Source organism: Hyla sarda, chromosome 1 (assembly GCF_029499605.1).
Source record: "Hyla sarda isolate aHylSar1 chromosome 1, aHylSar1.hap1, whole genome shotgun sequence".
Taxonomy (NCBI): domain Eukaryota; kingdom Metazoa; phylum Chordata; class Amphibia; order Anura; family Hylidae; genus Hyla; species Hyla sarda.
In genome coordinates this window covers 577,094,409-577,117,687 of record NC_079189.1, presented here as the reverse complement: position 1 = coordinate 577,117,687, position 23,279 = coordinate 577,094,409, and the positions used below count along the sequence as shown (strand labels likewise).

The window sequence follows — 23,279 nt, the reverse complement described above, 5'->3', positions numbered from 1 at the left end:
ACAGCCAGACAGCTCATCCCTCCGAGAACAATGGGGTCTCTCCACCGACAGTCTGATGGTGGAATGTCTAGAGAATACCATACACTTTAGTCAGGGGGGTTTGACTGACTTATCCAGCATATATAGGTGGCCTTCAGACACACCACCTACTGATAATGTCAAGGTCAAGCAGTGTTGGATTTTAACTGATCCACCCTATTGTTCTGAGAGGGATAAGCCGGCACCAGAAACACTTGATAAACCTGATTTGGATAAAATATCCTAAAAAGCTTGAAAATAAAAAAGTTCCAAAAACGTAAAGTAAAAAAAATAAAAAATAAATAAAAAGGTAAATTTGAGGTTCAATTTGCTTATAAAACAAATGTGTTTATAATCATAAATTGCCTACTGACTATGGTCAAAAATGTATTCACACATGTTGTGTTTTTGTGAATTTCTGCGACATGTTGGTTAGTCTATCAAAAAAAAAGATTCATGTTCTAAATTTTTTTTTCAATTATTTTGCAGGTTGCATCAACATATTTGGAAGTGATCATGTGTGTATAATCGTACGTTTCACAGGTATAAAAAAAAAAAAAAAAAAAAAAAGTTTTCATATACTTGCATGATATACGTTTAGCAAAAGGCTCTATTACAGCTCCATAAAACAAACGTGTTGTACAGACCCATAGTATAATGCCTTAGGGCCCATTCACACTACCAATAATCAGCCAAGAATTAGAATCGCATTGATCACAACGGCATTCTGCTGCTCTGGGAACACTTTGAAAGTTCTGCAGTGGAACTTTTAACGCAGGTACTAATTGCGCCCAGAAGAGCCCATTGTGAAAGATTTTGAATTGTAGGGGTTCATTTCTGCAGCAAATTAAGAACAGGCGGACCTGGTGATGGAATTCAGCGGGGTAATTCCTAGCTGAATTTTAGTAGTGTGCATGGGCCCTTGTCCACACAGAATTTTCAAGCAGAATTCCAAGGGAATATTCTGCTGCAGCAGTCTCCCATTGATTTGAATGGGAGACTGCTGCACTGTGCACACAGCTCATCTGCTGCAGAAATTTTACGCAGCGTGAAATACGCTGCGTATACGCCAGGTGGGAACGCACCCTTATATGGGAAAGCCGTATACAACCGTATACATAAACATCCCATGAAAAAACGTATGCATCAAGGAGCATGCGGTTGTGTAAGTATTTGGTCGAGTGTGTTTTTTTTTTATATACAAAACTGCAGTCTATTACGGTTTTGTGAACCATATACTTTTTTTGAAATTTTAAAGTCAATGAAAAACGGATGGGTCTATGGTGGCATATGGTTTGTGGGATACGTTTTTCCTTGCCTATAGCAAACTTCACCTACTTTCCTTTCAATACAACAATCTGAACTTTATTGCAAGAAAGTGTTAATCAAAAAACTTTTGCAATATACTTTTTTGCAAAAACTGATGCAATCTAAATTCAAAACGTATACGGTTTAAAACATAGTATGAAGTTAAAATTTATAGTACACGTTTGCATACAGTTTTGTCAGTTTTTAAAGGCATACGTTATGCAAAAAAAAAAATGAAAAAAAAATGAAGCAAAACAGTATGGCAAAAATCGATGTGAATGGACCCTTAGTCTTGTTTAAAAAAATATCCAAAAACAAAACACCACAAATGCCTCACAACATCATTTTGCTGAAAAACACTGTGGACAGACTTTAGCTTAAATCAATAGAGTAATAAAAAAATAAAATAATAAAACACCCAACCCACTTGGGGTTGTTTTCTTTGGCATTTTTTCTATGGTTTTGGGTTCAGTGACAGTTTGCCAAAAATCACAGCATGTTGAGACTATGAAGTTTTAAATCTTTCGATCTCTCCCACAGAAGTCTATAGGAGCTAAAAAAAAAAAAAAAAAAAAAAAAAAAAAAGCCATTAGCAACCAATCACAGTTCAGCTTTCATTTTGTCATATTGCTTGGTAAAATGAAAGCAGGGCTTTGGTTGGTTGCTATTGGCAACAAGGAGAACCTTCCTATAAGACATCGCCATAAATCTCCCTTATGAATCTCCCAGTCTGCAAAACTCGCACGCGAGAAATCGATCTTCTCCCCCACTAGCCAAGATACTCCATAATATGGCATCAAATACGACACAATACAGGGGCAGATTTGTGAAAACTGTCAAAAATAAATAAAAATGTTTTGTTGTCCATAGCAACCAGTCTCAGCGCTTGGTTGCCATGGACAACTTAGGCAGTTTTCCAAGTTTCCTCTTACACAATGCTCCGTCTGCTACATATAGCTCCTAGGTCTATATCAGCATTTCCCAACAAGTGTGCCTCCAGCTGTTGCAAAACTACAACTCCCAGCATTGCAACACCTGGAAGCACCCTGGTTGGAAAACAATGACATATGTATTTATAGAAGTAATGGCAGCATTTTACCAAGTTCTTTTATTTGGTGTTTGCATAAATTCATTGCGGGCTAGGTAAATGTGGCTGTAGATATTTATTGACCTCTGTAAGATATTTCTTCTGGATTTGTCCAAGTTTAATAAAAAACATTCACATGCCCAAATGTTCTGTCTATTCTTTCACTTAGGCCTTGGCCTGGGGGGAATGCGGGGAATGTTCTGTCTATTCTTTCACTTAGGCCTAAGACATTAGAGCAAATATATAATAATCTATAGTTAACTATTCATGGTCCCATTTCCAATGATTGTTGTATGTAAATAACTTTCTGACTTGTGTTGAAAACATTTCTGCAGTGATAAAATCTTCATACGAGAACAAGCAAGCAAATACCTGAGCAACTGGGCGGCTGTGTGACCCTAATACCCAACTTGTGATACAGGCAATGATCTGTCTCTGGACCCCACATTCCCCCCGGGCCAAGGCCGGGCAACGCAGTCCCCCCGGGCCAAGGCCGGGCAACGCAGTCCCCCCCGGGCCAAGGCCGGGCAACGCAGTCCCCCCGGGCCAAGGCCGGGCAACGCAGTCCCCCCGGGCCAAGGCCGGGCAACGCAGTCCCCCCGGGCCAAGGCCGGGCAACGCAGTCCCCCCGGGCCAAGGCCGGGCAACGCAGTCCCCCCGGGCCAAGGCCGGGCAACGCAGTCCCCCCGGGCCAAGGCCGGGCAACGCAGTCCCCCCGGGCCAAGGCCGGGCAACGCAGTCCCCCCGGGCCAAGGCCGGGCAACGCAGTCCCCCCGGGCCAAGGCCGGGCAACGCAGTCCCCCCGGGCCAAGGCCGGGCAACGCAGTCCCCCCGGGCCAAGGCCGGGCAACGCAGTCCCCCCGGGCCAAGGCCGGGCAACGCATTCCCCCCCGGCCAAGGCCGGGCAACGCATTCACCATAAGTTCACCATTTTTGCCTATAAGTACAGTATCCAAAACTGAAAAGTCAACAAGATATCATACATAGCAATCCCGAAATATTCCATCTGTCAATTCACCCCAAGAGGAAAGAAGACACTGATCCAGTCATTGGCAAATATATACTGGAGACTATCAATTCAGGAAACAGCATTATTCCCAAAGAGCAGGGCTGAAGAAAGCTCAGAATGTGCCAAAAACATGGGCATTTAAAACAATGGCCCTGATTTACTAAGAGTGTTGTGTAGTTTTCTTTGTGGGTTTTAATTCCCTACAATCTTTTTTCCACATTATTTACTAAGGTTTCCCTAAATTTTTTTTTCTTTTTAAAGGGGTTATCCAGGAAAAAAATTGTTTTATATATCAACTGGCTCCAGAAAGATAAACAGATTTATAAGTTAATCCGTAGAGAAGAGAAAAGAAAACCAGGGCAACTCACCAATTACGTAAACTTCAAGCTTCTTTATTGATCCATGAAGGGTATAAACTGTGCAAGACACGGGTGGACAAACAACAGGGGGACGTTCGTTCGGGGCTACGGTGCCGTTTCGCAAGATATGCTTCAACTGGCCCACATCGTCTTCCAGCCGGAAACACATTTAAATAACCCTCCCCTCCGTTGCCATAGAAATGAGCCAAACAAAAGGTAAGTGCAATTAAAAATGTTAAAAACAACTGTGTGATACTCCTAAGATTTTCATTTATGTTAGTAATGCACTGAGCTCAGTACGTTCATTAAGACCTAAAGTCCCCATTGCTTCCAACCGAAGAATCCATTTCGTTTCATTTCTTAACAGTATTTCTTCTTTATTTTTCCCAGCAATACCATGTTCGATCCTTTCAAGTCCGGCAAAACGGAATCCATATTTTTCTTTCGAATGAACTTCATTAATATGCTGAATAAATCTAGTGGCTCCGATGCCGGTCCTGAGGGATCGAACATGTTCGCGGATTCTGTGAAATAAGGGCCTTTTTGTCTTCCCAATATAAAATAATTTGCATTTACATACCAATGCGTATACTACATGAGAGGATCTACATGTAATACATTGTTTCACATTAATAGTATTACCTGCTAATTCTACAATTCTACATTTCATATTTAAAGAGCAAAATGAACATGAACCGCAAATAAAATTCCCTTTTGGGCGTAATTCAGACAACCAATTCTGTCCCGTTGCGTTTTTTCCTTTTTTCAATAAGTCTCCAATTGTTTTCGTTTTTCTATATGTAACAATCGGTTTTTCACTAGTAGTTATTGCTATGTCAGCATCCTCTTGTAAAATATACCAATTATTCGTAATAGCTTTTTTCACTACATTATTAATAGGAGTATTTGAAAAAGAAAAAACGCAACGTTTATTGTTAATTCTATCTTTCGTTTTCAGCAACATTTCTCTTGGTACTCGATCTATTTTCTTTCTTGCATCTAAAATTAAATTAAGAGGATATCCTCTCTGTTCCAAACGATATTGTAAATCATCTGCCTGTTTTTGAAACAGTATAGGATTGCTGTTAATTCGTTTTAGTCTGACTAACTGACTGTATGGGATACTATTTTTGACCTGGGGGGGATGGGATGAGTGATAATGTAACAATGAATTTTTGGCAATCGATTTTCTAAAACCAGATGTCACTATATTGCTATCCACAATATCTATCTGTACATCCAGAAATTCAAGATGTTGATCTCCAAATACATATGTAAAAAACATATTAACTCCATTCACTTGGTTGAGATATTCAACAAAGGCAACAAATTCCTTCTCTGAACCGTCCCAAATGATAAAGAGGTCGTCCACATATCTGAGAAAAAGTTTAATTTTACCAATAAAGGGGTTCTTGGAAGTGAACACCCATTTGTCTTCCAACATGGAGAGAAAAATAAAGAAGAAAACTGTTAAGAAATGAAACGAAATGGATTCTTCGGTTGGAAGCAATGGGGCCTTTAGGTCTTAATGAACGTACTGAGCTCAGTGCATTACTAACATAAATGAAAATCTTAGGAGTATCACACAGTTGTTTTTAACATTTTTAATTGCACTTACCTTTTGTTTGGCTCATTTCTATGGCAACGGAGGGGAGGGTTATTTAAATGTGTTTCCGGCTGGAAGACGATGTGGGCCAGTTGAAGCATATCTTGCGAAACGGCACCGTAGCCCCGAACGAACGTCCCCCTGTTGTTTGTCCACCCGTGTCTTGCACAGTTTATACCCTTCATGGATCAATAAAGAAGCTTGAAGTTTACGTAATTGGTGAGTTGCCCTGGTTTTCTTTTCTCTTCTCTACGGATTATTTGCATTGGACTTTGCTATTACCAGTGAGCACCATCAGACGTGGTTGAGCCAGCAGAGGCATTGGATGTCAGGTGCTAATAATTAAGGAAGCAGTGCCGAGTTTGTTTCTTTCTACTATTGAATAAGATTTATAAGTTACTTCTATAAAAAAAAAATCTTAATCCTTTCAGTACTTATGAGCTGCTGAAGTTGAGTTGTTCTTTTCTATCTAAGTGCCCTCTGATGACACGTGTCTCGGGAACCGCCCAGTTTAGAAGCAAATCCCCATAGCAAATCTCTTCTACTCTGCAGTTCCCGATACAGTTCTTTTGGCAGCCACGCCCCCTTTTCAGGTTCTCTCAGCAAAATGGAGAGTCAGTGGCCCTTATTTATTAATAGTGGAGTGTAGGTTTCTACAATTTTTTTTCCACAATATTTACTAAGGTTTCCCTACATTTTATTTATTTATTTATTTTTACACATGTTCTGATCTGTCGGGTTTTTCACTGAAATCCACCACATTTTCTGTGGAAACCTTAGTAAATATGTTGGGTTTTTGTGAAAATGTGGGGAAAACGGCCCTTTTTGGTGACCATGCCCATTTTCCCCGCCACCACAACCCTTTTTTCTTAGTAAAATGGAGAGTTAGTTGCTTTTTTTTTATTAAAATAAATATTTATATTATTATTAATTATTATTATTATTATTATTATTATTATTATTATTATTATTATTATTATTATTATTATTATTATTATTATTATTATTATTATTATTATTATTATTATTATTATTATTATTATTATTATTATTATTATTATTATTATTATTATTATTATTATTATTATTATTATTATTGCCAAATTCTGGCACAGACAGAATTTCTTGCACAATGCGGCAGAATCTGGGCACAACCTGACAAAACATGTTGGGTTTGCAATAGTTAATGAGGGCCATACTGGTTTTTATTTTAAATTTTTTTTATTCTGGCACAAATTCTGGTGCAGACATGTCGGGTTTACAATAGTAAATCAGGGCCATTGACTTTCTAAATTCTGTGCAACTAAAAATCCCAGCACACAGAGGCTATTGTGACACATTGGGAGTTGTAGTTCTGAAATAACCTGTCTACAGCATTGTGTCTATTCACGGCACACTCTAATCCAGTGTTTTCAAAACAGCAGCTGTTGCAAAACTACAACTCCCAGCATGCCCGGACAGCCTTCGGCTGTCCGGGCATGCTGGGAGTTGTAGTTTTGCAACAGCTGGAGGCACCCTGTTTGGAAAATAAATACTTCTCTAACCCATCCCACATGCAAGACAATACTCCAACAGTGGATGTTCATGAACACAGAGCGCTCCTATGACTAAAGGGCCACATCACTTCTGAAAAACAACATTACAATAGTTCTAGTAAACAGTAAGAAAAAACAACAACAACAACAAAGTCTCGATTGATGGATAAATACAGCAAACAATGGAAATACTGTAGCTGTTAATGATTATATTTATATATAGAAAGTTTAGTACATCCTTATGAACGTAAAACACATTGTTCCATGGAGGCTCATTTTTCATAACAATATAATTTATATATAAACCCGCAATAAAATGTTATATTTATATAAATTATGTAACACTATTACTGTGAGGTATATACATTAGAGGTTTATTGGCTCCAACTATATATAGAATGTTATAGTCAAAACCTGGGAACTATACAAACTATCCTCTCCCAACATTTCTTGTTCTAAAAATTCTCAAAAAACAATAAAAATCATTTAAACCAACCTATACCCTTCATCCATACAATATAGCAGAATATACCCCACATTTATAATAATAAATATATATATATATATATATATATTTTTTTATTTTTTTTTTTATTTTTATTTTTTTTTCCCCTATTTTATAATTTATTTTAATATCTGTTTTTCTAGAGATGGGCCAGGAGATGGAGGAACACTCGACCGAATTGATCGCAAAATATTTATGTGGACTATCCTTTGCCAGCTTTGTCTAGTGGTGGACCAGGACTGTGGAGCTTTGCATCGGTCAAGAACAGTTGCCGTCCATAAGCAGAAGAAGTCTCACTTCTTCAAGACAAAAGGTATGCACCAAAGCAGATCCCAGTCTATTGCCTATGTCAACGACAGGAACTGCGGGTATATGGACCCTGGGTGTGCCAGCGGTAAACGTAGGCCTCCCGGACCATTTGTGCCAAGTACGAAGATTGCTGTGCGACTAAAAACAGGACAAGGGCACCGTTTCCCACATTAAAGATGGCGCTGTGACCCTCTAGAACCGCTGTGTGCATGTATTGAGGAGAGCGTCTGAGCTCCACAGCAACGGACATCACATGACTTATCACATGAACCATCCAGCGGAACGTCACTTCCGGTCCTGCGGACGGACTGCGGAAGTACCGCTGCGTCCACGCCAAACAACATATGGATTACGTAGCGTCCTCTGGCGAGTGACCTGTCCTCCCGCCCATCTCATCATCATTGCCCTTACACTGAGCACCTGAGATGTAATCACGGTATGCACTGTATTTATGCATCTACTGTATACACTGACAATCGAGCATTATGTCGGCTGCCAGTCACATGTACATGATAACACTTTATGCCTTGCACTGTATTCTGTAACTGTACACTATCTTTTTACGCAATGTTTATACTAAATTTGTTAATTGATTAATTGGTCCTGCGTGACCATAAAAAGTCACATGATGAAAATGCTTGAAAATGATGGTGTGAGACCATCGAAATGTCGCTGCTACACATTTGGGATGAATAAATAATTTTCTATTTTTTTCACTATATTGGAGTACGTGTATAGGATCCTGGCTAGGAGGCACCCATTCACCTTACAATATAATTATAATTATAATATAATATAATATATATATCTCTATCTCTATCGTTAGGAGTAGCCGTATTAGTCCAGTGATGAAAAAAGCTAAATCATCGGTAGTATTACAAGATACTGCAACTACCGATGATTTTGAGATAGATATAGATATATATATTATATATATATATACATATACACATATAAAAACATATACACACACACACACACACAATACATCATCCTATTCTCATTTGCCTAAGTATCTAGAGCGGTCTGATATTGTATCTACCAAGATGTTGAATGTATTATCCAAAGCCTCCATCTTTACTACAAGGCAACATATCCCCTGTTTATATATTGTAGCAGCATATTCTCCCCCGATATATACAATTTATAACTTAGTCTATAAAGCCACGTTAGTTAGAGTGTACCCGTCAGATCCAACAATTTTTTTTTTTAATATATCACTCAGTACCTCCTGACCATGTACATCTAATTTTTATGTGTCTAGCTCCTATTTATTTTTTTATTACACTTTTTTTTATTTTTTTTATTTAGCTCACTAGTCTGAATTACTCTTAAAGGGGGGGGCGTGGCCTTACTGTGCAGGTCTCCGCCCCTTCCCTCAGTATGTTGTCTGCTCACTTCTCCTCTAGCATTAGCAAAACTACAACTCCCAGCTTGTCCTCACTGACAGTAGCGGGACACAAGCTGACAGTGGGAGGATTTTTCACCAGCTATGAGCCCTGCACTCAAAGCTGTCAATCAAGGAAGTGTGTCCATAACATAGGTGATGAAACATGGACACAGCAGGACTAGTATGTGTCCAAGCAGGCAGTATGAAATATTGGTTTTGCATGCTTAACAACATATCAAAAGTTTTTGTATCCGACAGTGCCCTGGGGCTTTAAGGACCCATGACATCATGGCGTTTTCCGGTCCCTGCCGCGCGTCGGGCAGAGATCGGAAGCGGATGCCTGCTGAAATGCTGCAGCAGGCATCCAGGGCAAATGCCGAGGGGGGCCATGTCTGCGAGGGAAATTGCCCCTGCGATCTGTGGCAATACCGGGCTGATCGGGTCTCTGGGACCCGACCGCCTGGTAATTTTTTCCATGATCCCGGTTGTCACAGACAGCCAGGACCATGCTGAAGTATAGGAGCGAGGTGGCAAGCCTGCCACCTCCTCCTATCCCCTGCGATTCTTCGGATAGCTAACCGTTGTGGGACTTTGCAGCAGTCCAGACCTCCGTAAAGTGATCTAGACTGCTCCATCTGGTCCCCTTACACTACAACTCCCAGCATGCCTAGACAGCCCTTGGCGTCTGGGCATGCTGGGAGTTGCAGTTTTGCAACATCTGGAGGTCCACAGTTTGGAGACCACTGTGCCCTTCCAGATGTTGCAAAACTACACATCCTCAGCATGCCCTTACTGTCCAGGTATGCTGGGAGTTGTAGTTCTGTAACATCTGGCCCTTCCGATGTTGCAGAACTACAACTCCCAGCATGCCTGGACAGTTTTGGCATACTGGGAGTTGTAGTTTTGCAACATCTGGAAGGGCACAGATTGGGAACCACTGTATTAGTGGTCTGCAAACTGTAGTCCTCCAGATGTTGCAAAACTACAACTCCAAGCATGCTGGCTCTAAAGATGTTGCCGAACTACTACTTCCAGCATGCCTGAGAATGTTTGGGAGTAGTGGTTTTGCAACAACTGGAGGCACACTGGTTGGGAAACATTGTCTGTTTCCTAACTCAGTGTTTCCCAACCCGTGTGCCTCCAGCTGTTGCAAAACTATAACTACCAGCATGCACTGATAGACTGTGCATGCTGGGAGTTGTAGTTTTGCAACAGCTGGAGGCGCCGCCCCCCTGTGAATGTACAGGGTACATTCACATGGGCAGGGGGCTTACAGTGAGTATCAGGCTTCAAGTTTGCGATGCAGCAAATTTTGCGCAGCAGCTCAAACTCGCAGCGGGAAACGCGCTGTAATCCCCCGCCCGTGTGACTGTACCCTAAAAAAACTACACTACACTACCACAAAATAAAATGTAAAAAACACTACATATACACATACCCCTACACAGCCCCCCTCCCCAATAAAAATTAAAAACTTCTGGTACGCCACTGTTTCCAAAATGGAAACGTTGACTGTCCAAGCATGCTGGGAGTTTTGCAACAGCTGGAGGCACCCTGTTTGGGAATCACTGGCGTAGAATACCCCTATGTCCACCCCTATGCAAATCCCTAATTCAGGCCTCAAATGCGCATGGCGCTCTCAATTTGGAGCCCTGTCGTATTTCAAGGCAACAGTTTAGGGCCACATATGGGGTATCGCCGTACTCGGGAGAAATTGGCTAACAAATTTTGGGGGGCTTTTTCTCCTTTCACCCCTTATGAAAAGGTGAAGTTGGGGTCTACACCAGTATGTTAGTGTAAAAAAAAATTTTTTTTACTCTAACATGCTGGTGTTGCCCTATACTTTTCATTTTTGACAAGAGGTAAAAGGGGAAAAAAAGCCCCCAAAATTTGTAATGCAATTTCTCCTGACTACAGAGATACCCCATATGTGGACGCAAAGTGCTCTGGGGGCGCACAACAAGGTCCAGAAGGGAGAGTGCACCATATACATTTGAGGTGATTTGCACAGGGGTGGCTGATTGTTACAGCGGTTTTGACAAACGTAAAAAACAAACAAAAAAAAACAAAACAAAAAAACATGTGACCCCATTTCGGAAACTACACCCCTCACGGAATGTAATGAGGGGTACAGTGAGAATTTACACCCCACTGGTGTCTGACAGGTCTTTGGAACAGTCGGCTGTGCACATTAAACATTTTGTACAGCCCACTGTTCCAAAGATCTGACAGACACCAGTGGGGGGTTACAAGAGATGGGGTTACAAATTTTGGGGGGTATTTTCTGCTATTAACCCTTGCAAAAATGTTAAATTTGGGGGGAAACACATTTTGGTGAATTTTTTATTTTATTTTTTTACATATGCAAGAGTTGTGAAACACCTGTGGGGTATTAAGGCTCACTTAATTCCTTGTTGCGTTCCTCAAGGGGTCTTGTTTCCAAAATGGTATGGAATGTATTTTTTTTTTTGCTGTTCTGGCACCATAGGGGCTTCCTAAATGCAACATGCCCCCCAAAAACCATTTCAGAAAAACGTACTCTCCAAAATCCCCTTGTCGCTCATTCGCTTCTGAGTCCTCTACTGCGCCCACCGAACACTTTACATAGACATATGAGGTATGTGCTTACTCGAGAGAAATTGGGCTACAAATATAAGTATACATTTTCTCCTTTTACCCCTTGTAAAATTCAAAAATTGGGTCTACAAGAAAATGCGAGTGTAAAAAATGAAGATTGTGAATTTTCTCCTTCACTTTGCTGCTATTCCTGTGAAACACCTAAAGGGTTAAAACGCTGACTGAATGTCATTTTGAATACTTTGGGGGGTTCAGTTTTTATAATGGGGTCATTTGTGGGGTATTTCTAAGATGAAGACCCTTCAAATCCACTTCAAACCTGAACTGGTCCCTGAAAAATACTCAGTTTGGAAATTTTGAAAAATTGCTGCTGAACTTTGAAGCCCTCTGGTGTCTTCCAAAAGTAAAAACTTGTCAATTTATGATGCAAACCTAAAGTAGACATATTGTATATGTGTATCAAAAAAATTTTTTTGGGGGGGAATATCCATTTTCCTTACAAGCAGAGAGCTTCAAAGTTAGAAAAATGCAAAAAATTTTCAAATTTGGGGATTTTTCACCAAGAAAGGATGCAAGTTACCAAAACATTTTACCACTATGTTAAAGAAGAATAGGTCACGAAAAAACAATCTCGGAATCAGAATGATAACTAAAAGCATCCCAGAGTTATTAATGTTTAAAATGACAGTGGTCAGATGTGCAAAAAATGGCCGGGTCCTAAGGTGTAAAATGGCTGGGTCCTTAAGGGGTTAAATATCTATCCATACCAATGTATCAGCCTAACACCAAACTAAGAAGCCACACCTGAGCTATACAATGTATCTACCTTAATCGCTGTCTATATCAGTGTTTCCCAACCAGGGTGCCTCCAGCTGCTGCAAAACTACAACTCCCAGCATGCCCGGACAGCCTTTGGCTGTCCAGTCATCCTGGGAGTTGTAGTTTTGCAACAGCTGGAGGCACCCTGGTTGGGAAACACTGGTCTATACAATGGGCCTCATTTACTAAGAGTGTCAGGTTTTTACTATTGGGCAAAGTTGTTTCAGACTTGCAGGAACATTTTCTGACCAGCTTTTTCTAGGTCGATATTTCCAGCCATTTACCCACAGGATTTTCTGTGAATTCAATAGTAAATCGGTCGGGTTGTGAAACCACACCCCTTTTCGGGCCGACCATGCCCCCTTTGCAACAGACCACACCCCCTTTTCGGCTTTTCACAGTGCAATGTCGGGTTTATTGGATTTTTCAGGCGCACACTGTCGCACACTGGCGCAGACATGTCTCTGACACACTGCGCCAAAATAACCAGACAAAAACTGGTCGGTTTCAGCTTAGTAAATGAGGCCCAATGATGTGTCTACACAATTCCTAATAAGTACAATGTATCAGCCTGAGACCCAGTCTCAGAATCCATACAATGTATAAACAACTCCTGATCATTACAATGTATCAGCCTGAGCCCGGCTTATGAAGACACACCTGAGTTATATAATGTATCCAGCTACATCTCCATATATACAATGTATCCCAATAACTACTGATCTATATCATTTAAAATCTAAGAATTCACACCTAAACTGTCCCATGTGTCTAGCTATATCTCCATTTATACAGCCAAGGCACATACCTCCTGGTCTCTCCAAAATGTATCCACACCACTGCTGGTCTCTCCAAAATGTATCCACACCACTGCTGGTCTCTCCAAAATGTATCCACACCACTGCTGGTCTCTCCAAAATGTATCCACACCACTGCTGGTCTCTCCAAAATGTATCCACACCACTGCTGGTCTCTCCAAAATGTATCCACACCACTGCTGGTCTCTCCAAAATGTATCCACACCACTGCTGGTCTCTCCAAAATGTATCCACACCACTGCTGGTCTCTCCAAAATGTATCCACACCACTGCTGGTCTCTCCAAAATGTATCCACACCACTGCTGGTCTCTCCAAAATGTATCCACACCACTGCTGGTCTCTCCAAAATGTATCCACACCACTGCTGGTCTCTCCAAAATGTATCCACACCACTGCTGGTCTCTCCAAAATGTATCCACACCACTGCTGGTCTCTCCAAAATGTATCCACACCACTGCTGGTCTCTCCAAAATGTATCCACACCACTGCTGGTCTCTCCAAAATGTATCCACACCACTGCTGGTCTCTCCAAAATGTATCCACACCACTGCTGGTCTCTCCAAAATGTATCCACACCACTGCTGGTCTCTCCAAAATGTATCCACACCACTGCTGGTCTCTCCAAAATGTATCCACACCACTGCTGGTCTCTCCAAAATGTATCCACACCACTGCTGGTCTCTCCAAAATGTATCCACACCACTGCTGGTCTCTCCAAAATGTATCCACACCACTGCTGGTCTCTCCAAAATGTATCCACACAACTGCTGGTCTCTCCAAAATGTATCCACACCACTGCTGGTCTCTCCAAAATGTATCCACACCACTGCTGGTCTCTCCAAAATGTATCCACACCACTGCTGGTCTCTCCAAAATGTATCCACACCACTGCTGGTCTCTCCAAAATGTATCCACACCACTGCTGGTCTCTCCAAAATGTATCCACACCACTGCTGGTCTCTCCAAAATGTATCCACACCACTGCTGGTCTCTCCAAAATGTATCCACACCACTGCTGGTCTCTCCAAAATGTATCCACACAACTGCTGGTCTCTCCAAAATGTATCCACACAACTGCTGGTCTCTCCAAAATGTATCCACACAACTGCTGGTCTCTACAAAATGTATCCACACAACTGCTGGTCTCTACAAAATGTATCCACACAACTGCTGGTCTCTACAAAATGTATCCACACAACTGCTGGTCTCTACAAATGTATCCACACAACTGCTGGTCTCTACAAATGTATCCACACAACTGCTGGTCTCTACAAATGTATCCACACAACTGCTGGTCTCTACAAATGTATCCACACAACTGCTGGTCTCTACAAATGTATCCACACAACTGCTGGTCTCTACAATGTATCCACACAACTGCTGGTCTCTACAATGTATCCACACAACTGCTGGTCTCTACAATGTATCCACACAACTGCTGGTCTCTACAATGTATCCACACAACTGCTGGTCTCTACCAATGTATCCACACAACTCCTGGACCTTACAATGTATCCACACAACTCCTGGTCCTTACAATGTATCCACACAACTCCTGGTCCTTACAATGTAGCCACACAACTGCTGGTCTATACAATGTTACAGCATAGGATCCCACTTCCAGACTGCAGAGGGCAGGTAAGTCTCAGCCTCTACTCACCAGCTCCTGGGCTCCCTCCCTGGTGTGGTCTCCTGCAGTTTTAGGAGGGCTCCTCCAGTACTAGATCCCAGAGCTGCTGTGTACACCTGGTGCTCAGTCCATCCTTCCTAATGGCTTCCTGCCTGTTGTGTCACACACCTGACAAACAAGTTTGACAACTTTTAGCTGCTGCCTGTTGTTCAGTGCATGCAAATGTTCACACAGAGGGTGCTCATCCCCAGGAGGGGGGAGTGGTGCATGGAGGGTCTGGCCCAGGTCATGTGACTTCAGGTAAGGGGATGGCTGGGGTCCCTGCTGATCAGCCCTCCTTCATTCTCACTGACCACAGCCCTGCCCTCTCCTCCCCCTCCTCCATGTATTTGAATGGACTCAAGTTACAAAATTACTCAGTCAAATAAAAAGGAGACAAATAAGAATTGCAGGCAAATCCTGAGTCCCTGAGAATAAATAGCACCTATGTGACATATATATATATATATAGATATATATATGCGCCAATGTATGCAGCACTATCAAAAAATAATAATATGAGCGGTGCCAATGTCCAAAAAAACAAAACGATCAGGGTTTCTCTAGATAGATATTCAACAAAAAACGAAGCACTCTGCTTCCAGCAGACATGTATTTATTCCACCATATCAAGTCACATTACCTGGAACCGGCATTTCATATATATATATATATATATATATATACGGGTCGCTCCTTATCTGACCACCTATCTGACACTGCCCTGTGTCACATGATAACAGCCTGCAAGATGGACAGCTGACTGGTCACTGATCACATCCTACATGTATACAACCATACACAACGACTGGTCAATGTAAGTGAAGACTCCCCCTCCCTGTGGTCGCTGTTTGATAAAACATTACATTTAGATTACGATTGACTTTAGCCCAAAGGTTCCTACTAGGTCAATCATTTTTCCATAGATTGTGTATTTCCGCAGTCAGTCTATTGAATTAAAGAGCCTGACTCCAGTAATGAACATATTCCTTCTTTTGGTGAAATCGGACCAGTAAAGCCCTTTAGTCAATGGGACGGCATGATCTTCTGGTACAAGTAACCCCGTAAAGGCTAGGTTCACACTACGGAATTTCCTCCTGTAATTCCACAGAATGGGTTTCCGTTCACAAATTCACACTTCGGAATTTGTGAAGCGGAATTTGTGAACGGAAAATTCGCTTGAAAATAGCGTTGCTCATTCTTCAGGCAGAAATACTTGTGGAACACATTGCAGTCTATTGGAGACTCAGACTGATTCAGTCGCCCCTGGTCGCACTAATATAGGGTGTGTAAGAATTAAGGTGATTAAAAACACAGTCCCTGTGGTCTCAATTTTTTTATGTACTTATCTTCGTTTCAGAAGTGACACAACCTCTACAATTCACTGCAGCGCGTGATTGAGCTGCAGTGAATTGTAGGGATTGTGTCAACCCTGAATCTGAGAGTGGAACATACAAAAATTGAGACCCCGTACTTTTTGTACCATTGTAGCACCTTCACATGTATCAGAGGGCTCACATTTTTGTTGGCACTGATCTTATGATGAAAGTCTAAGCTGAATTTCCATTGTATTCATCCTAAGGCTAGGTTAACATTGCAGAATCCCGGCCATAGACCCTGGGTGCTGCCAGCACTGACCAAATCAGTTGCCGTCCGCCTGAAGAATGCGCAAGATCATTATTTTGGTGCCAGAATCTCCACAGTGTGCACTGGAGTCCCATAGAGATTAGTGATGAGCGGCATATGCCATATTCGAATTCACGATATTTCGTGAATATATGGACGAATATTCGTCCTATATTCACAAAATTTGCATATTTGATATATTTGCGGTTATTTTCATTTTGCGTGAATGCGCATGCAGATAACTATCTATATTATCTATCTATAACACAAAAAAGGATAAGTTGGCCAGCACATACTGATACCAAACTATTGCATGGACACAGCATACAGGTGCACGCTGCTAGGCTAAATATACACAAACAGGAGAATACAGCAGCACACTGCTAGCACAAAGATACAGATAAAACAGGAAATTCTATATTGCTACAATGAAAAAATGAAAAATTGAGGTGCTTCACTCACCATTTGGCAAAATAGTTTGGACCATCCCACCTGCTGGCCAACTTATCCTTTTTTTGTATTATACATATGGGGGGAGTGGCTACCTCCATGTTGATTCCGGCACCCCACCCATCTTATAAGGTGCTGGATGTTCCAGACCTTACAAGCCTGGTAACTGACAGCTCAGAGGCACATTCACAGTGTAGAGTCCCAATGAGGTCACCTTATCGTGATGGGATGGTCCAAACTATTTGGCCAAATGGTGAGCAAAGCACCTCAATTTTTCATTTTTTTCATTGTAGCAATGTAGCATTTCATGTTTTATCTGTATATTTCTGCTAGTAGTGTGCTGCTGCATTCTCCTGTTTGTGTATATTATCTATTTATCTAACTATCTCCTAATATTCTTGGTCTATACAGAAGTGATAATGGGTCTATGACATTTTTCATTTTGAATATTGTCATGTCATATTCGCGAATAACATCACTATTTATCTACTTATCTAATTTTGGTGACGATATTCGCGAATATGAGGATATTTGCAAATATTTGCATATTCACGAATATTCGCTCTCCAGTCTAATACAGTAAATAGTATAGGAGCCTTCTTTAGACCACAAGCTGGAAGCGGGGAGGGATGAGATCACTGTGATGTGTTCTGTGGGGTGAAAAAATTTACGAAAATTCGCAATTCGAATATTTATCGCAAATTTTGCTTGTTAGCATATTCGCTATTTGAATATTTACTGTGAATTTCGCATATTCGCGAATATTCGCGCTCAACACTAGGGATCAATTATGTTTTCAGTTTGACCCATAAGACTACGGTATTTCTGAGCAGAGCCAATGGTGGAGATTTATCAAAACCTGTCCAGTTGCTGAGTTGCCCATAGCAACCAATCAGATTGCTTCTTTCATTTTTGAAAAGGCCTCTGAAAAATGAAAGAAGGGATCTGATTGGTTGCTATGGGCAACTTAGCAACTTTTCCTTTGTTTAGGTTTTGATAAATCTCCTCCATTGTCTTCAATAGGATTGTGTTGCACCATGCACAATGCTGACTTCAGATTCCAGACTCCATCGACAGAATGACCTCGTTCAATGTTGCCTGCGTGGTCCTAGTGCCAAAGGATTTGGGCTGCACCTGCAGCTTACAGAATCTCCGCCTTAAATATCTTTGCAAAAACACTTAAAAAAAAAAAAAAAAAAAACACAACTGATGCCCCACATTTTTTTTTTTTTTGGGGTGAAAAAACTCTTCATCCAGATGTTAGCTGAATGTCAATAGGGATTTATGAAACATCATAACTACTTGGCATTTTTCACTCTTCTTTGGTGTTTTTCTGCGGTTTTGAGTTTTTATTTTTTTTTGTTTGTTTTTTTTGCAGTTTTCTGCAGTTTTTCCAAAATCAAAGCATGTTTAGACTATGGCTTTTTATTTTTATTTTTTTTATTTTTTTTTAAATCTTAGCGTTTCTCTTCCATAGAAGTCTATTGGAGCAAAAACTGCAAGAAAAAAAACAGCCTGTGATTTCAGCTTTGATCTTTTCATTCCCCATTTCTTCAATAGAAATCCTTGAGTCACATAATAAACAAAATGGACTAAATGCCACTATTTAAAAATAAATAAATAAATAAAAAAAAACGCCACAAAAACTGCATCTTGGGATTAAGGGTTAAGATATTTTAATATAATATACAAATCTGAATAACTTTCTGGCACCTGTTGGTTTAAAAACATTTTTCCCACCGGAGTACCCCTTTAAATCTGAGGCAAAGCCACTACAAGATCAGCGAGAATATCCATATATACAGTAACATCTGAAGACTTTGCTATGTTTTCTGGGTCTTCATTGGCGGCCTATCCTGAGGATAGAACAGTGTTTCCCAACCAAGGTGCCTCCAGCTGTTGTAAAACTACAACTCCCAGCATGCCTGGACAGCCAACGGCTGTCCGGGCATGCTGGGAGTTGTAGTTTTGCAACAGCTGGAGGCTCACTGGCTGGGAAACACTGCTCTAGGATATGCCATCATTTTATGCTTTACCAGCATCTGACCCCTAGGACCCTTAGGACCTCCACCAATCTTGAGAATAAATTAAAATGCTCCTAAATTAAAGTCACCTAGGGGTTCAACAAGAGCTGCAGCCAAAATGAAGACAATGGTTGTAGTCAATACACAATGGAAAGAGAACGAGGGATTGTTGGGGTGGCAATTGTCAGGCTGTCCAGGCATGCTGGAAGTTGTAGTCTTGCAACAGCTGGAGGCACCCTGGTTGGGAAACAACTGGATTGACCAGCAATATCTGATCAGTGGGGTCCCAACACTTGGCACCCCTGCATATACATAGTGTACAGAGCCAGAGACAGACAGCGCCATACATTATATAGTGGCTGTGGTGGGTTACAGCATCTTAGGTCTCATTGAAGTAATTCCTGGATGTGCACCATGGGATGTTGGACACTTGACTGCTAGATCATCGGGGATGTGGATTAAGATTTAAAGGGGTTATCCAGGAAAAAACTTTTTTATTTTTATTTTTTTTATCTCAACTGGCTCCAGAAAGTTAAACAGATTTGTAAATTACTTCCATTAAAAAAAATCTTAATCCTTCCAATAATTATCAGCTGCTGAAGCTGAGTTGTTCTTTTCTGTCTGGCAACAGTGCTCTCTGCTGACATCTCTGCTTGTCTCGGGAACTGCACAGAGTAGAAGAGGTTTGCTATGGGGATTTGCTTCTTCTCTGGACAGTTTCCGAGACAGGTGTCATTAGAGAGCGCTTAGACAGAAAAGAACAACTCAGTTTCAGCAGCTCATAAGTACTGAAAGGATTAAGATTTTTTTAATAGAAGTAATTTACATATCTGTCTAACTTTTGATATATATAAAAAAAGTTTTTCCCTGGATAACCCCTTTAAGATCAACACACTTATAACAAGAGGCCAGTAGAATATTAGCTCACTAGGTCAGGAGATACTGAGCACAGTCTTTACCACTGAGTCACAAAGCAGAAGATAACATATATTCCATTGTGTGTTGTCATGGTTTAATTTAAGATGTAGAGCTACATTTGTCATTCATTATGTGTATTAACATTTGTCTTGGCTGGGTTAACTTGTTGGTTAATGCATATGAAGAGGAAAATAATGTGTAATCCAGTGCCATCCGTTTCCCTCATCCCATTAGTTTACACCCATAGCAACCAATCAGGTTCCAGCTCTTATTTATTAAAACTTTCTCAAAACTTACAGAAAACAATAATTGAATACAAAGCCACCAGCCATATGCAGTAAACTCCCAAGCTCCCCCTAGTGGTGGCTGCAGACAGCCCATATATTAGTCTTTAAATGGGTATTCCCATATGGGAATATACACCATATGCCATTAATGTTCTTTACATGTTATCCCACCTATGGGACCTGCACCTATCTATAAATCAAGGGCTCACCGGCCCCTCCAGTCTGCTTATGACTAATGACTAAGGTTGTTGGAAAGCCAATAGGAGGCTTGAGGGGACTGGAGAATCCATAGCTCTAGTTTTGTGTACATGGAGGAGTTGTATGAAGAAGACTCTATACAGTTTTCATAGTGTCCTATTATAAGTCTGTACAACACAAAGCTGTGCTATAAGTTCCTACTAGAAGCAAAGGAAATAAGGCTTATTTTAAGAGCTTTTAAGGGGCACTCCAGAGAAAATAATTTTTTTTATCAACTGGTGCCAGAAAGTTATATGAATTTGTAAATGTTTCCCATTTTAAAATCTTAATCTTTCCAGTACTTTTCAGCTGCTATATGCTCCAGAGGAAATAGTGTCTGACCACTGTGCTCTCTGCTGACACCTCTGTCCATGTCAGGAACTGTCCAGATTAGGAGCAAATCCCCATAGCAAATATCTCCTGCTCTGGACAGTTCCTGACACGGACATAGGTGTCAGCAGAGAGCACTGTGGTCAGACTGAAAAGAACTTCATGTCAGAGGCCGCGCCGCGTTCCGCTGCCCGGCGCGGGGTCGCCTGCGGCTTCTCTCCCGTACCTCTGCTCTGATGAGCTCGCGGTTCTCACCCCGCTGCTCTCCTCGTCCCTCCGGCTCGTTTCCCTGGGGCTTCTCCGGTGTGCGGCTCCCTCCTCGTGGCCGCACGAGAGTCGCATCACTGTAATGTCACGGCGCATCTCCTGTGCTGTCTCCTGTGGTGCCGGTGCGCGCGTGTCTCTTCCTAAGGGCGCACGTGCGCCAGTCACTAAGATTTAAAGGCACAGTGTCCTTTTAATTGGTTCTTGCCTGAACCACCCTTATTTAAGGATGTCACTTCCTATGGCTCCCTGCCGGATCTTTGTGCCCAGTGCCTTTGAGAAAGCGTTTCTACTGTTACTGTTTCTGACCTGACCGTGTACTGAACCCTTGCTATGTTTCTTGACCACGAACCTGAGCCGCCTGCCCCTGACCTACTGCTATTCCTAACTACGAGTATTCTCCCTGGCTGGTCGGCCGTCTGCCTCCAGCGTTCCAGCTCCATCACTCCGTGCCAAGCGTCACCTCGGCAACCCGCGCGGACGAGTCGTGCCAGGCGTAGCGACCTGGATGTCGCCTGCCGCAGCAAGTCCATCCTGCTTTGCTGTGGGCTCTGGTGAAGACCAGCGGCATCTTAGATTCCGCTTGCCTGGTACTGCTCTCTACTCCTTCCACGCAGGTCCAGCGGATGCACCTCCTGATCCATCCCGGTGAGTGTGACAGTAAGATCCGGCCATGGATCCCGCCAAAGTGCCTCTGCCCAGCATAGCAGATCTGTCTACTGTAGTGGCTCAACAGTCCCAGCAGTTGGCGCAACAAGCCCACAAATTGAACCAGTTGTCCGCCATGATGGAGCAGCTTCTCTTTTTGCAGCAGCAGCCACAGCCGTGACACTCTGTTCCCGAGCCCGCCCCTGGTCCTGTGCCTCCAACTTCTGCTCTTGGTCCAAAGGTGCGTCTTTCCTTGCCAAACAAGGACTCTAAGATGTGCAGGGGGTTTGTGACCCAATGTTCTATGCATATTGAACTTTTGGCTGACCAATTTCCGTCCGAACGTGCCAAGGTGGCCTTCGTCCTCAGTCTCCTCTCCGGTAAAGCCCTGGCTTGGGCCACTCCTCTCTGGGACAAGGGAGACCCTGTCACTACAAATCTGCAAGCTTTCTTTGCCGAATTCTGGAGGGTATTTCAGGAACCTGCCCGAGCCTCATCTGCGGAGTCTGCCCTCCTGAACTTCCGCCAGGGGGTTCCCCAGTGGACGAATATGCGGTCCAGTTCCGTACCTTAGCGTCCGAGCTGGATTGGAACGAAGCAGCTGGGGCCAGGGAAATCCTCTTCCCCGGCCGGAGCTGGTTTTTTCTTTGTGGAAAAGAAGGATGGGTCACTTCGTCCTTGCATAGACTACCGTGGGTTGAATAAAATCACTATCAAAAATCGGTACCCACTTCCGCTCATTTCTGAACTCTTTGATCGCTTAGGCTGGGTTCACACCACGTTTTTCAAATATGGTAACCGTACACGGTTTTCCGCAAAAAAACGTATACGACCGTATCCGAAACCATATGCATAGAGAATGCATTGTAAACCGTATTCCAAATGTTGTGTACGGTTGCATCCGTTTTGCCTCGGATACGGTTTTGCCGATTTTTCAACCGTAGGCAAAAACGCTGTCGACCACGTTTTTGCCTCCGGTTGGAAAACCGTATGCGAACCGTATGCGGTTCTTTTAACATTGCTGTCTATGAGAACCGTACACAGAATTTCAGAATACGGTTGTATACGGTTTTTCTAATCCGTTTTTGGAGTTGACACATGCGCAGATTGGAATTTCAATAGAACAATAGTAACTTTATTAAATTGCTGGAAAACTGATTCCAACAAAATAGCAAAACCGCACGCAAAAACTGATGCAAATGGATAGAACCGTACGGGGAAAAACCGTATACGTTTTAATTTGGAGTCATACGGTTGTATAAGGTTGCATACGGTTTTTGCCATACGTTTTTTAGCGGAAAACCGTATACGGTGACCGTATTTGAAAAACGTGGTGTGAACCCAGCCTTACGTGGAGCCAAGGTTTATTCCAAACTGGACTTTCGAGGAGCTTACAATTTGATCAGAATCCGAAAAGGTGACGAATGGATGATGGCCTTTAATACCCGAGATGGTCATTATGAGTACCTAGTTATGCCATTCGGC

The 23,279-nt window shown here is 42.1% G+C and overlaps 1 protein-coding gene and 1 long non-coding RNA gene across 2 annotated transcripts in view; one reads left to right on the top strand and one right to left on the bottom strand.

Annotated features, from left to right (window-relative positions):
* LOC130294635 (uncharacterized) overlaps window positions 1–8,390 on the top strand; it is an 84,980-nt gene extending 76,590 nt beyond the window's left edge. Inside the window, exons 5-6 of the long non-coding RNA XR_008848562.1 lie at window positions 508–561; window positions 7,571–8,390. This is a non-coding gene — a long non-coding RNA (uncharacterized LOC130294635). The remainder of the gene's footprint in view (window positions 1–507; window positions 562–7,570) is intronic.
* The window catches only part of LOC130294605 (phospholipid-transporting ATPase IC-like), an 84,811-nt gene extending 69,665 nt beyond the window's left edge, over window positions 1–15,146 (bottom strand). Inside the window, exon 1 of the mRNA XM_056544706.1 lies at window positions 15,002–15,146. The gene's annotated coding sequence lies outside the window, so the exon portion shown is untranslated. The remainder of the gene's footprint in view (window positions 1–15,001) is intronic.
* Window positions 15,147–23,279: the final 8,133 nt, after the last annotated feature.